We start from the raw sequence: 17,074 nt of genomic DNA, 5'->3' as shown, positions 1-17,074 counted from the left end.
GGCAAGGCCAGCTGTTTGGCGACGGGCATGTGGTCGGGTGGCATGAAAAAGGCGACGAGACGCAGCCCCACACTTGGGGGCTTAAGTGGTCTTCTGGGAGCCCCGTGTGGCTGGCAGCTGAGGAATGGGACTCAGGAGCGCGCCGAGGACCCCGTGTGACCCTGGCCCCATCTCCCAGGCCTCTGGCTGCCCTTCACGTGTGAGGCAGAGGCCCTGGGAAGTCAACAGCTTTCATTGTAAATGACTTTTATCCCACATGAGTGTACATGCGCTGTTAAACAGTGGCCATGAGTTTTAGTCACTGATTTCACTTCACAATTTTGTACACGTTTTCTTATATTGGTACCATTACTAGTAACTTTTTTCCTTTTTTTTGAGCCCAACTTTAGGTTGGCCTTATGAGCTGACGTTCACTGCCGTATTTATTCAGGGCACATGTATTGTGCGGAAGATGCTTGCCCGCTAGCAAGCAGCATACCGTCTTACGGGGAGGGAATCGAGGCCTAGGGAAGTCGAGAAGTCGCCTCATTTCAGGTCCTCTGGCTGGCGGACTACAGTTGGGACTCCTACTCCTGTTCTGTGTGTGCGATGACGCGAGGGGTGTTTTCTTTTATCTGTGTGCACTATCTTGTCGTTTAACTTGGCCTTTGCCTTTGAGGAGACAAACAGAAAATTGCTACCAGACTGCCTAAATAATATAATAAGAGTTTTCTTCAAAGGTCTCCGAGGCCACAGAAGAGACGGGTTTTATTCTGCCTGGGCTTTTCAAGACCAACTTGACAGGGAAGGTGATCCTTGAAGGATTAGGGGTGCCTAGGTGGCTCAGTTGGTTAAGCATCCGACTTCGGCTCGGGTCATGATTTCACAGTTCGTGAGTTTGAGCCCCGCATCGGGCTCTGTGCTGATGGCTCAGAGCCTGGAGCCTGCTTCGGATTCTGTGTCTCCCCCTCTTTCTGCCCCTCCCCCACTCGTGCTCTCTGTCTCTCTGTCTTAAAAATAAACAAACACTTTTTTAAAAACAATGAAGGATAAGTAGGACTTTGGTCAGAGGTGGGAAAAATAAGAGCTCCCAGTAACTTCTGGGACCGTACGTTGTAAGGTTTCCTGTCAGGGAAGATAGCAGAGCGCCAACACCAGTGTTTTTGAGCCGTAGCGGCTCCTGTGGGCGTGAGGAGGAGCCATGTGGGAAGTATTTTTCCTAAGCTGTGAAATAGTTTTTGTTTGTTTGCTCTTGCTGCATAACAACTTGAGTGGCTTATAAACCACACACATTATCTCAAGAGTTTCTGTGGGTCAGGAGTCCACGCATGACTTGCTGGATGCTTTCTGTTCAGGGCATCAGGAGGCTGTGACTAAGGAATCGGCAGGCTGCATTCTCAGCTGGAGGCTTGACCGGGGAAGGTGCCCTCAGACTGTTGGCAGAATTCACTTCCGTGTGGCTGTAGCTTCATCGCGGCTTGCTTCTTCAGTGCCACCAACAGAGAGAGAGTCTCTGCTGTTGGGAGTCTCTAACTTCTAGAGAGGCTGGACTCAAGAGCCCACATAATTATGTCAGGCCCATCTGGGATATTCTGTTTTCATGAACTCAAAGTCAACTGACTCGGAATCTCAATTACATTTGTAAAATCCCCTCACCTTCGCTATATTTTCTGGGTCGGGTGCAAGTCACTGTTCTTGCCCAGACGCGTGAGGGGATTGCACAAAGGTGTGGACACCAGGAGGCAGGACTCCAGGGAGCCCTCTTAGAACTCAGGTTGCATGTTATAAATCAGTAAAAATAAAAGTGGTGCATCTTAGTCTGCTCAGGATGTTGTAATAAAATACTGTAGACTGGGGTGGCTTTAACAACAGAAACATATTTCTTGCAATTCTGGAGTTCTGACAGGGTTCCAGCAAGGTAGGTTTCATTCTGAGGTCTCTTCCCTTGGCTTGCACACCTTGCTGTGTGCTCACATGACCTCTTCTTGTGTGTGTGTTGGCGGGGGTGGGGGGGGGGTGGGGGGGGAAGAATGTGAATGCCCTGGTTACTCATCTTATTATAAGGACATCAGTCTTGTGAGATGAGGGCCCTTACCCTATGACCTCATTTAACCTTTATTACCTGCGTATGGGTCCTGTCTCCAAATACACTCATGCTGGGGATTAGGGCTTCAACATACAGATTTTGGGGGGACACAGTTCAGGTTTACAGTTTGTTCATATCACCGGTTATTTATTTACTTTTAATTTTTTTAAGTTTATTTATTTTCAGAGAGACAGAGATAGCATGAGCAGGGGAGGAGCAGAGAGAGAGGGAGAAAGTGAGAACACCAAGAAGGCTCCTTACTGCCAGCACAGAGCCTGATGTGGGGCTTGAACTCATGAACCGTGAGATCATGACCTGAGCCGAAATCAAAAATCGGACTCTTAACCGACTGAGCCACCCAGGCACCCTCCATATCATGGGTTATTATTATTCTTTTAATGTATGTTTATTTTTGAGAGAGAGAGAGAGGGAGAGAGAGAGAATGAGCGTGGGAGGGGCATACAGAGAAGGAGACACAGAATCTGAAGCAGGCTCCAGGCACTGAGCTGCCAGCACAGAGCCCAACATGGGGCTCGAATTCATGAACCGCGAGATCACGACCTGAGCCGAAGTCGGTCGCTTAACTGACTGAGCCACCCAGGTACCCCCATATCACGGGTTATTAATTGGAGTGGCTTGGAGCAGGGCCTAATGGCTGTTAGAGACTTCTCCAAAGAGCACCAGCCAGACTTGGGGAAATCCTGATTCCATTCTGTTGTAGTGTGACTTTGGGCAGGTTCCCTAAACCTAGGAGATGATTTCCTTCAACTAAAAATAGTGGTGTGTAATATTAAGTACTTTGCAGCATTTTTGTTAGAATTCATCTCATGCCATTTGTAAAGCACCTAGCATAGGGCTTGGCTCGCAGTAGGCACTCATTAAATGGTGGCTGTTATTATATTTGTGTCTTGATATTTCTGTATATCTTCTTCATCTCTTAGTTTACCCCTTAAATGACATAAATTCCTCATTAATCCTTGCGTTTCTTGCAGCTAGAAGTTATTACCCACCCTTAGCTGAGCACTCATGGGACTTTATTTTCTCTGTCCTGTGGTGTTTACAAGCTTATTTATACCTTGTATTATTTACATACATCTCTTATTTTCTCTGTTATAGTGTACATTCCTTAAAATCAAGGGCCATCTTATACATTTAGTATCTTTCATGGTGCTTTGCACCTTGATATTTGTTCAGTTTATTATTAAAAATATTTTAAAAATTAAAAATTTTTTTTAGATATTTATTTTTTAGAGAGAGAGAGAGAGAGAGACAGAGACAGAACACAAGCAGAGAAGGGGCAGAGAGAGAGAGAGGGAGACACAGAATCCGAAGCAGGCTCCAGGCTCTGAGCTGTCAGCACTGAGCTTGATATGGTGGCTCGAACCCAGAAACCACGAGATCATGACCTGAGCCGAAGTCAGATGCTTAACCGACTGAGCCACCCAAACGTCCTTGAATCTTTGTTTCTTAACCTTTTCTAATTCATCCCTCCTTTTGATAAACATAAATTTTTTCATACGTCTTCCCCAGCTTTCAGATATATTATCCCAAAAGACTAAGTCCCTACTTCCTCACCTCCCTTGAGATGACAGAAGCTAGATTTTGTCTTTAAAACCTCAACAATTGATATTATTTTATCAAGCTGTTTTTAACATGGTATGTTGTAAAAATGATACTTCCTTCCCCCTTTTCCCCAAATAGAAAATTATAACCCAGAATATACATTTTCAACTGCACCGTCATGCCTGCCCCCATTCCTGTTTCTATAGCATTCATCCATTTTCACCTCTTAGAATCCAGATGCTCTGAGCCGTTTCTGCCATAGTGTAGAATCCTGTCCTAGGTGGTGGTGATGCAGGCATTCAGTGTTCATGTAAAATCTTCACTCCCTTTGCACCTGGAGAAGAGATTTCTCTGCCTTCCTTTTTTCGGCTCTTTTGTAATGAAAGGTGTTAAATTGATATGCATTTGAATTAGTGAACTCTCTTTGCTGAAACAATTGTGTGTGTAGCTTAAGAAGTGGTCCTAAGCATCTATTATGCTTTTATAAAGCCTTTTTCCACCCCCCAGAACTTAAAGCACTTTGCAGACATTACCTTATCAACACTTAGCACATCCCTGTGAGCCAAGTGAAAATTAGAGACCATTGCTCTTACTCTGCAGGGGAGTAAAATGTAGTTGAGAGGTCCAGGAGGGGGCTTGCCCTTGTAAGCCGCAGGTGTTTGGGCTGGGGAGACTTGGCCTTTCTGTTCTCTAACCGTAAATTTGTCATGTTAGCCTGCATCGTGGGAGCGGAGGAGTGGGTACAATGTCCCAGTTAGCTCTCTTTACCAAGCCAGCAAACAAACACCTTTGGTCACAGAATAACAGAGCAAATTTATGAAGTGATCTTTCTTTTTAAAGGAAATTTGTGGCTGAACCTATGAATCAAAATTCACTGTACTGAAAAGAAGGTGAATTACGTCTGGTCTCCCGAGGAGGACTCTTTTAAATTCAAAGTGACCCCTTTAAAGAGGCCTTATTTGGAATTGGGTTGCATTGCACGGGGATTGTTTTAAATGAGCCCCCTCTGTACTATGAAAGTGATTTTGCACATTTGAAAGTATCTGAAAACAACTTGGCTTTGTGCAGTCTACCTTGCCTTTTTGGTATGTTGAGATGGTGGAAATGCAACTGGGGGCTGGGAGGAGGCAAGATTTTAGGGGCTTTTGTAGAATTGGGTGTCCTTTCTGAAAAGGCAAATTCATGGTAAAGAGAAATTGAATCTTTGGCTGGCTTGATGCTTTTGCAGGTTAGTTTGAAAATACGATATTGGTAATGCGATCTTACTTTTAATGATATTCAATAACTTTAAAAAAGTTCCCTCTTTCCTCCCCGTTCTGTACTCGTCTTACCCTTTTCTTTTCCATGAAAAGTAATTTTTAGTCTAATTTTTATTAATTGATTGTGGTGACCGATTTTCAGGTGAAGACCCATCAGTTACCAATAGACTGGTAAATAGTGAGCGATAAACTATAAAAAGTGTGTGTATCTAACAGTAATAGACATCGATGTTTCGGGAAGCCTGAGTGAGTGTGCGCTTCTCTGTGATTTGGACTTCCTTAAAATGGATGGATATTTGTCGTAAGCTAAGATTTCTGGTCAAGCTTTTTATTTTTATTTATTTATTTATTTTTTTATTAGAAAGTGTAGGAAAGGCAGAGTGTTTGTATACCAAGATATGTATTTTGTAACACAGGTTAGAATTTACCTCTGGTGCTTTTACATTCTAGTTGTTATTTTCCGGTATAAAAATCTTCTATGCCTCAAACCCTAGATTTGTACAGTAGTTAATTTAGCAGATAGGTATTGGTAGAGAGCGTAATTACCATGAAACACTTTCAGGTTTCTCCCAGGCTGAAGGGGGTAATGTGACTTCTTTGGTTTTCTTCCTTTATCCCTTTCTCCCCTCCCCCATTTTTAAAATAGCAGTGCTTTTCATAGTCAGAATTTCATGTTGTGACACCCTACTCAGAAGTTATGACAGCAGGGTAATGACAGCAACTGCCTCCAGAGAATCAATCAGGCAATTAATTTTGTAAATGAAATGCTGATTATACAAAGCTTCACATGAGAGGCCCAGTGATTAAAATCAATTTAACAAATTGTTTCAGGTGGGACTTGATTAATAATTTGCCATAAATGCTGAGGATGTATGACCAGCATACCTTGTTGTTACTCCTGCTATCCAGCTATATATAAAAATACCTTGTTGTCACTCTTACTACCCAGCTCTCTGTAAAAATCCACAGGTAAGCTAAGCACTTTGTCATCCTGCGACACTAACGGGGATAGAAGCCATGTGCACACACACACACACACACACACACACACACACTAACTCACATATTTACTCTTTGTGTGTTTGTCTACCTAGATAGACCTAGCTAACAATGAAAATGGAATGCATTATTGCCATTCTGGTTTATGTTTTTCTGTGTTCTACTTAAAAACCAAAAACTTGCCCAGACAGGTTTGAGTACGACCAAGTTTAACAGGTCTTTTTTTCTATGTAGGATGTTTTAGACTTTTATTATGCTAACATATATTCTGAATCTTAAAGAGTGGCATCTGCTTTATAGACATTTTCCATTCTTTTTTTTATAATAGTCATGAAACTTTATGCTCCTAACAACATAGCTTCAAAGTATATAAAGCAAAACTGATTTAAAAAAAAATAGGAAAAAATAGCAAACCCACAATCAAAGTAGATTTTATATACCTCTATCAGGAATGAACAGAATAGGGGCGCCTGGCTGGCTCAGTTGGTAGAGCGTGCGACTCTTGATCTCGGGGTTCTGAGTTTGAGCCCCAGGCTGGGCATAGAGACTACTTTGTCCCCACGAGGCTGCTGTGTCCCTGGAGGTGTAGGGTCCTGGGTCAGACCCATCTCTGATTCCCCATTCTTAATTACAGGAACAGCTATATAAACATAGTTTGGGAAATGGTGTTGTAAGAATATTAGAAATAGTAACATTGGAGGCTGGAAATAAAAAATGCCAATACGTGGGGCATTATAATCTGAATCCTGGAGAAGTCATACTTGGAATAGGAGACACAGCTGGATGTCCTTCTCATGTTCATACACTAAGCATTCGTTAAGTGCCTGTTAGAAGCCAGACTTGAGATCCGGTGTCATAGTGTTCATTATTTAGAGCTGACGCGTCTAGAAGGCGGTCCAGTATTATTTAGGAGAAGGTGGCCCAGGGAGGGAAGGGTTAAGGTGCACTTGAGTTTCTTTAGTTTTGATTTTTTATTAATGAAGTAACAGGAACAGTGATTGTTCACTGTGTATGAGAAGGTGGGGGCTATGAGGAGAGTTAGGATGAGGAAGACCCCATTTCTGCCCCTAAGGTGCTTGCTGACGAGAGGCTTGCTGACGAGAGAGCATAGTTACAAGTGGTTGTGATAGCCGTTTAGTATCTGTTAAATGAGATAGTGGCAGCATATGGTGGGAGCCCTGAGAATGCAGAATACCTTATCTGGTAGTACTTTTTGGGGTTAGAAAGGGTTTCTAAAGTTTACAGCTGCCAAAGGCGTGTGGGGTGCAAGGGCATTCTAGAAAAGGGTGTGCCTTAGTGCATTGGCACAGAGGTGTGTAGAGGGGCTTCATTGTCGAATGAAGGTTCATTGAAGGTTCAGTGTAGGTTCGTTGTTGAAGACTTGGCAGACGGCAGGTGTGGCACCCTAAGGTGAGCCTTGATTGTTTGGGTGTTGAACTTCTGGGTTTTGAGTTCTTTAGACCTCTTTATAGCCCTTTCCCTGCCTTTTTGACTTGTAGAGCAGTTTATTGATAAGATTTCTAGTCAGTGAATGAGGCAGAAAGGAGAAATATGTCTAACTGTCCACATTCCTTTTGATTCTCACCATGACAGTTGGAAGTTCTGGCAGGGAGGAGGGATGATTCTAGGATTACAGAATGCTAGAATGGAAGGGGCTGTAAGGGCTCATCTTGCAATCCCTCACTTCACGTGAGGAGTTGTAAGGCTCACAGGGGTGGAATTGCCCAGGAGTAACAAGCTCTCACGCTTAATTGAGTAGTTAGTATGCGCCAGGCACTGTGTTTGGGTCTGCTGTGTTCTTTCATACTTACAAGCGTACTACGAGGTGGCTGTATTATGCTCACTTTTCAGAGGAGGAAGCTTAAGTGCAGAGAATTTGGACAATTTGCCTGAGATCACACAGTAAATGGGGACCTGCCATGCAGGCCAGGCAGCCTTAGTTCCAGACTCTGTATTTGACCCCACTCTGCTGTACCAAAGAAGGCCTGATGGCTGGAGAGCTACAGAGTTAGGCTCCACCTAGCACAGCACGCACTTCAACCGTTAATTAGGTGGCGGTCTCTGAACCCTCTCCTTCCTCCAACGGAAGCTTTGTCAACCACAGTTTGGGGATAGTTCACTTTTTGTATTTGTACTGAGATTTAAAAAACTGGCAATGTTTTCATTTGGATAGTTGCTTTCCTTATTTTAAAGGAGACAATTTGATGGGGAGGGGGGTGGCCCTGCCCCGCCCCGCCCCGCCCTGCCCTGCCCTAGGAGGCACTGCTAGAGGACCAGGTCTGTTTACATCCTTTGAGCGGGGAGCAGGGTCCCATGGGGAAGGTGGGGTCTTATGAAAGCACATTTTGAAAGTTACGGAAACAAATAAGGGAGGTTTTCTGGTTAAAGATGGTACATTTACATCTTTAAAGCTGGTTGGAGATCTTTTAAAAAGCATAGTAAGAAACCTGAGGAAGGAGAAAAGCCTTTATTACATCTTGAAGGTTGAGGCTGCTAACTTGGAAATGTAATTTGTGGGGAAGGGTCTCTAGCAGAGCAGGGTTTTAACCTGGAAGGTCTTTCTTTCTTTCTTTCTTTTTTTTTTTAATTAATTGTGTGTGTGTGTGTGTGTGTGTGTGTGTGTGTGTGTGTGTGTGTGTAAGCTTCCTAGGATCATTTTTTTTTTTTTTAAACCTCCCTTTTTAAGGGGCGCCTGGGCGGCTCAGTTGGTTAAGCCTCCGACTTCAGCTCGGGTCATGATCTCACAGTCTGTGAGTTCGAGCCCCGCGTCGGGCTCTGTGCTGATAGCTCAGAGCCTGGAGCCCGCTTCGGATTCTGTGTGTCCCTCTCTCTCTGACCCTCCCCTGTTCATGCTCTGTATCTCTGTCTCAAAAATAAATAAACATTAAAAAATTAAAAAAAAAATAAAAACCTCCTTTTAAAAAAAAACTTTATTATTATTATTTTTTTAGTAATCACTGCACCCCACGTGGGGCTTGAACGTAACTACCGCAAGATCAAGAGGTGAGTGCTTTTCCGACTGAGCCAGCCAGGCGCTCCTTCCTAGGATTATTTTTTAACAAGTATTTAAAATATATAGTCAGGGGGCTCAGTTGGTTAAGCATTTGACTCTTGATCTCAGCTCAGGTTTTGATCTTGGGGTTGTGAGTTTGGCCCTGTGTTGCTGTCTGTGCTGGGCATGAAGCCTACTTAAAAAAAAGTTAAAATATTATGTGTTTTGCCAGTTTTAGTACATTTAGGGAAAGTACTGCAGCCCCATACTCCTCCCCAGTTATATCTCACCACGTACCCTTCTTTTATTCTGTGTGCACGCTTCTGGTGTTTTGACTCTTTTGGTTCTCTATGTTTCTTTTCCCCAACTTTCCTCCTCACAGGGCCCCCTCCCCAGTGGTGCCAGAGGCCCCAGTGACACCGTGTGGTCATTGAGGGCCCTACTTGTAGATAAAAGATACAGTGATTATTCTGGTTTTTCAGTTTCTTTTTGCTCCCTTCTTTTAGCTTTATTCTGAAATAATTTCAAATTTACAGGACAGTCTCAAGAATAGTGCAGAGAGGTCCCGTATACTTTTTACTTTGATACATCAGTTTTGAACATTTTGCTACATTTACTTTTACCCACCCACCGATCTACCTACAATGCATTTTCTCAGGAGCTTTTGAGAATAGGTTGCATGTGTCTGCCCCTTTACTCCTTAATAGTGCCAGTGATTTTCCTGGAGTGCATTTCCTGGGACGAGGTGGTTCTTTTACATACCCCACGGCCGTTAGCACCGTTGGGATATTTAACTTGGGTGCAGTACTTGAACTACCGTCCCTATTCTGATTTTGTCCGCTGTCCAAATAGCATCTCTATAGCAATCTTCTTTCCTTCAGTGTGGGATCCTGCCTAGGAATTATTATATATGCATTTAATTGCCCTTTTTCAGTGTATACTAAACAAGGGTCATTTATGTGTGGATTTTTTTTTTTTTTGATAAATCCAGTACGGTACTGTAAATGTATTTTTTCCTTATGGTTTTTCTTAAGTTTATTTATTTTGAGAGAGAAAGAAAGCATCAGCGTGAGTGGGGATGGGGCAGAAGGAGAGGGAAAGAAGGAATCCCAAGCAGGAGCTGGAATTGGGGCCCGATCCCACAAACCATGAGATCATGACCTGAGCTGAAATCAAGAGTCGGATGCTCGACTGACTGACCCTTCCCCAGGTGCCCTTCCTTATGATTTTCTTCAAAACATTTTCTTTGGTTTACTTTATTGTAAGAATACAGCGTATATATGTAGAGCATACAATACATATACGAATACATGTTAATAGACTAAGATATTGGCAAGGCCTCTGGTCCACGGTAGGCTAATAGTAGTTAAGTTTTTGGAGAGTCCAGAGTTACATGTGGATTTTTGACTCTGTGTGGGGTCAGTGCCCAAACTCCGATGATGTACAGGGGTCAACTGTGTATTAGTCATATTAACTTTTTTTTTCTTTGAACAGTCGCATTACACTACAACCAGTATATGCTTTCACTTAATCATGGCTCTGATAAAGTGGGTCTTTTGTGGGGTCGTGCCTCCGGAAAGCATGTTTACACGGGGGGCTGGCGGTCTGTGTAGGCAGGCACTCTTTGTCTAGAGATTGGTAAGTCAGTTGTTAACCTTCAAATATTTCTGCTGGTATTTTCTTTAATGCAATTTTGAAGTCGTTAATTTTAAAACGTTAATGAAATCGTTTCAAAGAGGCAAGATGGCAACCACGGCGATTGCTGGGGAAGCCAGGAACTTCTCGGTCTGTCTTTAGGTGCTGCTCTGGCATGTCTTTGGAATTATTTGTGGATGCAAATCACACGCCAGACATCTTTAGAACGGGAGGTATTATCTTCACTCGAAAGATGGGAAAACTGTGGCGCAGAGCACTGGAAGCATTTACCCGACATTTCGTGGCCAGTCGGCAGCAGGAGAGGATTATGAACCCAGGTCTACCCAATGTCAAACGTTATGCTTTTCCCGTTGCGGTAGACACAGCATGTTAGTTTCTGCTTGTTTGCAGAATCTGATAATTGGTAGTGGCTCCCTGCAGCTGTGCAGGGTGGAAGATTCTGAGGCTCACTGGACTTCGGGAGAATGAATGCTAGGATTGATTAGCAGCGTTTCTCTCGCCTGCACATTAGTGGAGGGGTGGAGGGTATCCGTGCCTCTTGGTGATTATTCTGACGTTACACTTCCACCTAATAATGATGATAATAAAATCTATCCCTATTAAAAGCCTGTTTTGTGCCAAGGACTTAACTATAGGATCTCCAGTTCTGTAACTCTACAGTGAGAGTGGCAGTGTTCTTGGTGTTTAGATGTGTTAACTGAGATGCAGAGAGGTGAAGTGTGACTTTCTTCAGCATTACACAGCTAAAAGTGATGAAGTCGAAATTTAACATTCTCTTACAAAAGCTTCCTTTCTTGATTTAAATCTATATTTATATGGGAAATATACTATATGATTTTTCTTTCTTAAATAAGCCTGCTACTAAGTTGTCAGTTGTGACACAATGAATATGAATGATAGTGCATACTTAGAGATGTAAATTTTAGAAATTGTCAAAGCCATGGTAATAGCTGTACAGTTTTTTTTTTTTTTTGGGTGCTGAGAATAACAAATCTGCAGGAAAATAGAAATATATACCGTTACTATTTTGATATTCCCTTTAGATCTAATCTAATTTTGAAATAAAAAATACATATATATATGTGTGTGTGTGTATGTATGTATAGATACACATATATATTTATACACACACACATATACATACATACTTGGGTTCATACAATTATTACATTTGCTAAATTAAATTTAAAAGTATGGTGCAGACAGTAATTTACTCACTGAATTGACTTAAGAAGTTGCTGAGCTTGGGGGATTAGGCAAATAATAGGTTTTCCCAGGTTATAAAAATCTGCCCCAAAGTGGGGAACGAAAGCAGTCTTATTTTCTGGACTTGATTCTGTGGAATCTAGATGATCGCTCTAAATGGGTTTAATATTTTTCTTCTCACTTCATCATTCCTGTTCCTGTGGGACAGTCTAGCTGGGGAGACAGACATGTATCAAATAGTCACTCAAATAGATGTTCTTGCAGGCTTTCCTGAGGGCCATGAAGGAAAAGCACAGTGTTTTCTGAGGGGAGTCCTGCCTCACTCTGGTGTTCAGGGAGGGTTTCTCTGAGGACAGGACAGTAGGGCCGAGTTCTCCAGGAGCATAGAGCTCCTTCGTGGAGGGGACAGTACAGTCAAAGGCCCAGTGGTGGGAAAGTAGGTGGTTTTTTAGAGCCCCATGGAGGCCATTCTGGTCGGGGGGGGCGATTCTCTTTGGCAGCAGTGATGGGTCCAGCTGTGGTGGGACTTGGTGAGGGATGTCTATGGTGGGACAGGAAGGAGTCAGGATGCATCCTGGGATCCTAACCAGTACATCTGAATGGGGAGTGTCTTTCCCTGAGATCAGAAACGGGTGGGGAGGGTACTAGGCATCCGGGCAGGAATGTTGGGTGGCAGTTGGGTGTAGAGCTCTGGGGCTCAGGGAATCAGCCAAGGGAGACACGTTTGGGGGACACAGACATGAGGAAGTAATGGAAGCTGTGGCTTTATCTGAACTTGTGAAAAGTGAAGCTTTGTGTGCAATGATGCTTGATTCTTTACCTCTTGTACTATTGACCGTCAAGAAGCCTTCACTCCAGTTAGAGTCCTATTTAACTGGCGATGCGGTGTTGAGAAAGTCATTGCTTCTGTTCAACACATGTTAACTATGCCAGGCATTGTGCTCAGTGCTAGGTATACAAAGATGAATAAAACAAAATTTTTCCCTTTAATTAACAGTGTGCTGGGAGACAAAAAAATAAATAAATTACTGAGTGATTTCACTCTGACTTCCATTTGCTAATTTGTTAAGAGGAAGAGAAAGAAGATTTAGGAAGCTATTGCTATGTGATAAATCCTGTGGTACTTCATTTAATCCCCCAGCAACACAAGAGGTGAACATGACCTACTGTTAGACGGGAACCTAAGTTACACAGCTAGTAAGTTGTATAGGTAGGACTCACACACCAGGTCTGTCGGACTCTAAACTCCCTGCCATTCCCTTATACCTTTTTTGTCTAGAATTCTAAGGGTTTTTTTTTTTTTTAAACCATGGACTGTTTATTTTATATGAAAAAGATGGAGGGATTTGAAACAGGGAAGAGGTGGTCACTCAAGGCAGGTGTTTGTGCTTGCATAGTAAGCACTGTAAGTGAATCAGCAGAGTTCTGTGCATCATTGCAAAGGATTTTCCTAAGGTTTATAATGAGGACCTTCCTCCAAGAATGCTGATGCCTGGCTTTATGTCAGTCTTTAAAAATGGCACTGGTGGTTAGCTGAAGGCTCTGTCTGCTTCCTTGACCTCTTCAATAATTTTGTCAGTGACAGTGGCAAAGACATGGAAATGGCATGCTGATTTAATTGGTGGTTGATGTCAAGATAGGAAATACAGTTAATATGTTAGACGTCAGGCTGGAATGGTGACCAGAAATAAGCAAAATGAAAATAAGCAGAGATACAGACAAACTTGTACCACTAGAGTCAACTAACCAACTTTATAATAGAAGAAGGGAGAAGTGAGGTTTCATTACATCTGATGGGATGGATCATGAGTGTGATGGGGGAGCCCTCCGGGTGGCTCAGTCGGTTAAACATCGGACTCTTGATTTCAATCAGGTCACGATCTTGCATTCATGAGATCGAGCCCCAAGTTGGGTTCCATGCTGGAATTGGAGCCTGCTTAAGATTCTCTCTCTCCCTCTCTCTTTCTGTCCCTCCCCCCTGCCCCCACCCCCCGTCTCTCAAAAAAATTTAAAAAAAATTAAAAAAAAAAAAAAAAGGTGTGATGGGGCCGCCAAACAAGCACAGAGATCCAAGCCCACATTAGTACCAGGATAGGCTCTGGGAAAAAGGAGCAAGTCCCTTTTGTATTAAGGGGACCAAGGTTTGGCATATTTTGCTCAGAAAAAGGAAATAGATATAGCTGTCTTCAAATATTCTGCAAAAGGATCTAAGTAAAACCAATGGATGTAAATCACAAGGAACAGATTTTTGTTATAGAGAAGAAAGGAATTAATAACATTCATGGTTTTAGACACTTAGGGGGTTCATACATACATCACCTATGAACCAATGAGGTTCTTTTCTGTTCTCAGATGCTTTGTTTCATTGCTGAATCCTTTATCCAGAGTATCTTAAGAATTGTGATCAAGTGATGAATGTGTATTAAAGTACTTTGTAAGTGCATGGTAGATGTTGGTCATTATTTGATAATGGAGGTCAGGAGGATCTTTGGATAGGTTTTTCGAGGATATTTCATTGACCTCTGACATTATAGGCTATATTTGGGATAGACATACATCATAGATGCATTTTTTTAAAGTATCCCTAAGTTAAGATTCAGCTTCTTCTGCATGGTACTTTTTTTTGAATGTTACTTTTTATTGGTAGTTTATGGAGTTACTTTATATATATGTAATAGCATATTAATATTTTATGGCTAATCTTAATTCTGGAAAGTGAAAATCCAGTGGTATTTTAAATGTAGGATATAATTAGGAAAAAATATTGTGTCTTCTGCTCCTGTCCTGTGTAATGATAATGTATATGTGACAAACTTCTTTATTTAAAATTACACATCAAAACATGTTTCTTTCAGATAAAAACTGCACAAATAAAAATTTCCTACAGTCCTATTTTTACATTTTTTTCCCTTCATCCCCTTACCCTCTCTCTTCTTTCAAGTTTCACTCTGTGGTTCCACACATATGTATGTTCTATGTAACTTGCCTGAAGGAAACTCAAACCAAAAATACTGACCGTGGTTGTCTCTCCAAGTCCGTATATGACTATTTTGGTGTGTCCCTGCCCCTCTTCCCACATTACAGATGGCATCATGGTTAGAGGGCACCATGATTCTTGGAGCCAACAACAAAACAGCCTCTTCTTTTTCTTTTTTTGAGTCTATTTACTTATTTTGAGAGAGACAGATAGAATGAGTGACCAGGAGAGGGGCAGAGAGGGAGGGAGAGAGAGAATCCCAAGCAGGTTCCACACTGTCAGCACAGAGCCTGATGCGGGACTTGAACCCTTGAACTGTGGGATCATGACCTGAGCCAAAATCAAATTAGATGCCTAACTGCCGGAGCCAACCAGGCACCCCACAACAGCCTTTTCTGCCATGACTAATGTCTTAGAATTCCACTTCTTGGTCCTTCCCTTACCATTGTAGAACATAGCAAACATTCCTGTATCGACAAGGAGAACTTCCAGTGTGTCGATACTCAGATTCGAAGTTCCAGGTTTTGATTCAGGTCCTCATACACGTTATTGTCTTGTCATTATTAGTATAAGTAAAAGCACAATGGTGTTAGATGCTGGGTGCATTTTTCCCTGCTTCAGTCTCATGGCTTGTGTGGATGCATGCTGCAGGGGAGGGGACTGTGGGCCTGAGTCAGGACGCTTCTCTCCTGGTCTCCGCTCTGCACGAGTTCCACAGCCCCGGGCAGGTCCCCACAACTTCCGGCCCCCATGATGTCATCTGGGATGGAGAGTTTTCTGGGCAGTGGGATCCTGTGGTGGTGGTGGCAGTGGAAACTGAGGGTCTTGGGGTTTTCTGACCTGAGGAGGAATATGTACATAAATAGGTACATTTATGAGATGAAGGAAAGTCTTTAGTGCCTGGCTCCTCTGTGTTTGATTTAAACTGATGTTAATGCCATTAGAAGAGCTTGAGCAAGAATGTTGCACTGTAAATCATCATTGGCTTCTTACATGTCTTCTGCTTATGTGTACAGAATCAAGGTAGAAATTGGCCAGGGAGTTTGTTGCACTTTATTTTCGAGAACGTTTTACTTTATGCCATCAGCCTTCATTCCGTGGAGCTCCTGAGTCAGCACAATCTAGGTCATTTGTGCGGTGTGCTAAGTGAGACACACATACAGAGCTGCGGAGCATGGGCATTGCCATTCTAGACTACTTGGGAGGTAAGAAGGAACACCTGAGAAATGAAAAACTCGTACACGAGTTCCATAACAACACGAGGCAACTCAGAAGTCTGTTACCAGCGGCGTAGGAGAGATTTCGGGGTCCGTCCCATAGACAGTGTTTCTGGGGTGTGGTGAAGGGGGACGCTCTGCTGTCCTGAACCAGGACTTGAGTGAGCCTGGGGCTACACAGAGAGGAGAGCAGGGGCACCCCCCAAATGAGGACCAGCAGCCGTTCCCTGCTGGTGAGTGCCGTGAATGGGAGTGTGGGTGCCGGGACGGGGGAGGGCGAATGCGGATCAGCTGTGTCTCCCACCCACCCCCGCCCTGTGGCAAACCATAGTCATGTTTGCAGCACGCCTGGGGGGGGAAAAAAGCATTTTAGAGTTATATTTAGACATTATCACAGAAAAGTAAACATAGATTGCTTCATGATATGACAGCCACTACTTACAGGTCACTGTGGCTGGCTCTGATCCTTATCAGCCGAGTTTTCACATGGCTGTAATTCATGCACATCGCTCTTAAACACTTGACATTGTTTCATATGTCCTTTTCCGTGTCTCTGTTCCACGGTGCTCATTTGTTGTGGCTCGTTCCCACATCCTAGGATCGTCGTTCGAGTTTTCTTCTTCGGACAGTTGGTGTAAGTGGTTCTGAGAACTGTTACTGGTCTTTCACGTTAATTGTGAGCTTGGTTTTATTTCTTCCATTTAGTGAGTAGAAGACCAAGCAATAAGCAACATATATATTCAGGGTTCTACAGTGGTGGTAATTGGGGGGGGGATAAGGGTGAGGGTCTGCTTGGCAGCTAAGCCCACCCTCTCTTCCCTGGACCGTGCCGTGTCCCGTCAGTATGAGGAATCTTGTCTCTGGGACGGATTTGGATAAGTAGCACCCCGCCCCACTTGAGAGAGAGTATTAGAGTTGGAGCAAGACACAGTGTTGAAAGCTCTTGGTTAAAGCTTATTGTCATATGATCTCTCAGAAAGAGTAGTGGTAACAAACCTGTTAGTGGGTACGAAACCTACCAGTACAAACACTCATTTACTCCAATTGGGTTTCATTTTATAAGTAATGGAATGTTACTTCGAAGTTTTCTTAAGTTGCTGGTAATTTAGAACATTTTCCCAAATAATGGTTGAAACGGGA

At 43.0% G+C, this 17,074-nt stretch overlaps 1 protein-coding gene and 1 non-coding gene across 10 annotated transcripts in view; both read left to right on the top strand.

Moving 5' to 3' along the window:
- ARID1B (AT-rich interaction domain 1B) overlaps positions 1-17,074 on the top strand; it is a 450,798-nt gene that overhangs the window by 29,783 nt on the left and 403,941 nt on the right. The window lies entirely within an intron of this gene.
- Positions 6,355-6,427, top strand: TRNAK-CUU (transfer RNA lysine (anticodon CUU)). Its single transcript has one exon. It is a non-coding gene; the product is annotated as a tRNA-Lys (tRNA).

This window comes from Lynx rufus, unplaced genomic scaffold (genome assembly GCF_022079265.1).
Source record: "Lynx rufus isolate CCGP_SWC_20201006 ecotype Redwood Valley unplaced genomic scaffold, mLynRuf1.p SCAF_6, whole genome shotgun sequence".
Taxonomy (NCBI): domain Eukaryota; kingdom Metazoa; phylum Chordata; class Mammalia; order Carnivora; family Felidae; genus Lynx; species Lynx rufus.
Note: the sequence above shows the minus strand (reverse complement) of the source record. Positions and strands in the feature narration are given on the sequence as shown.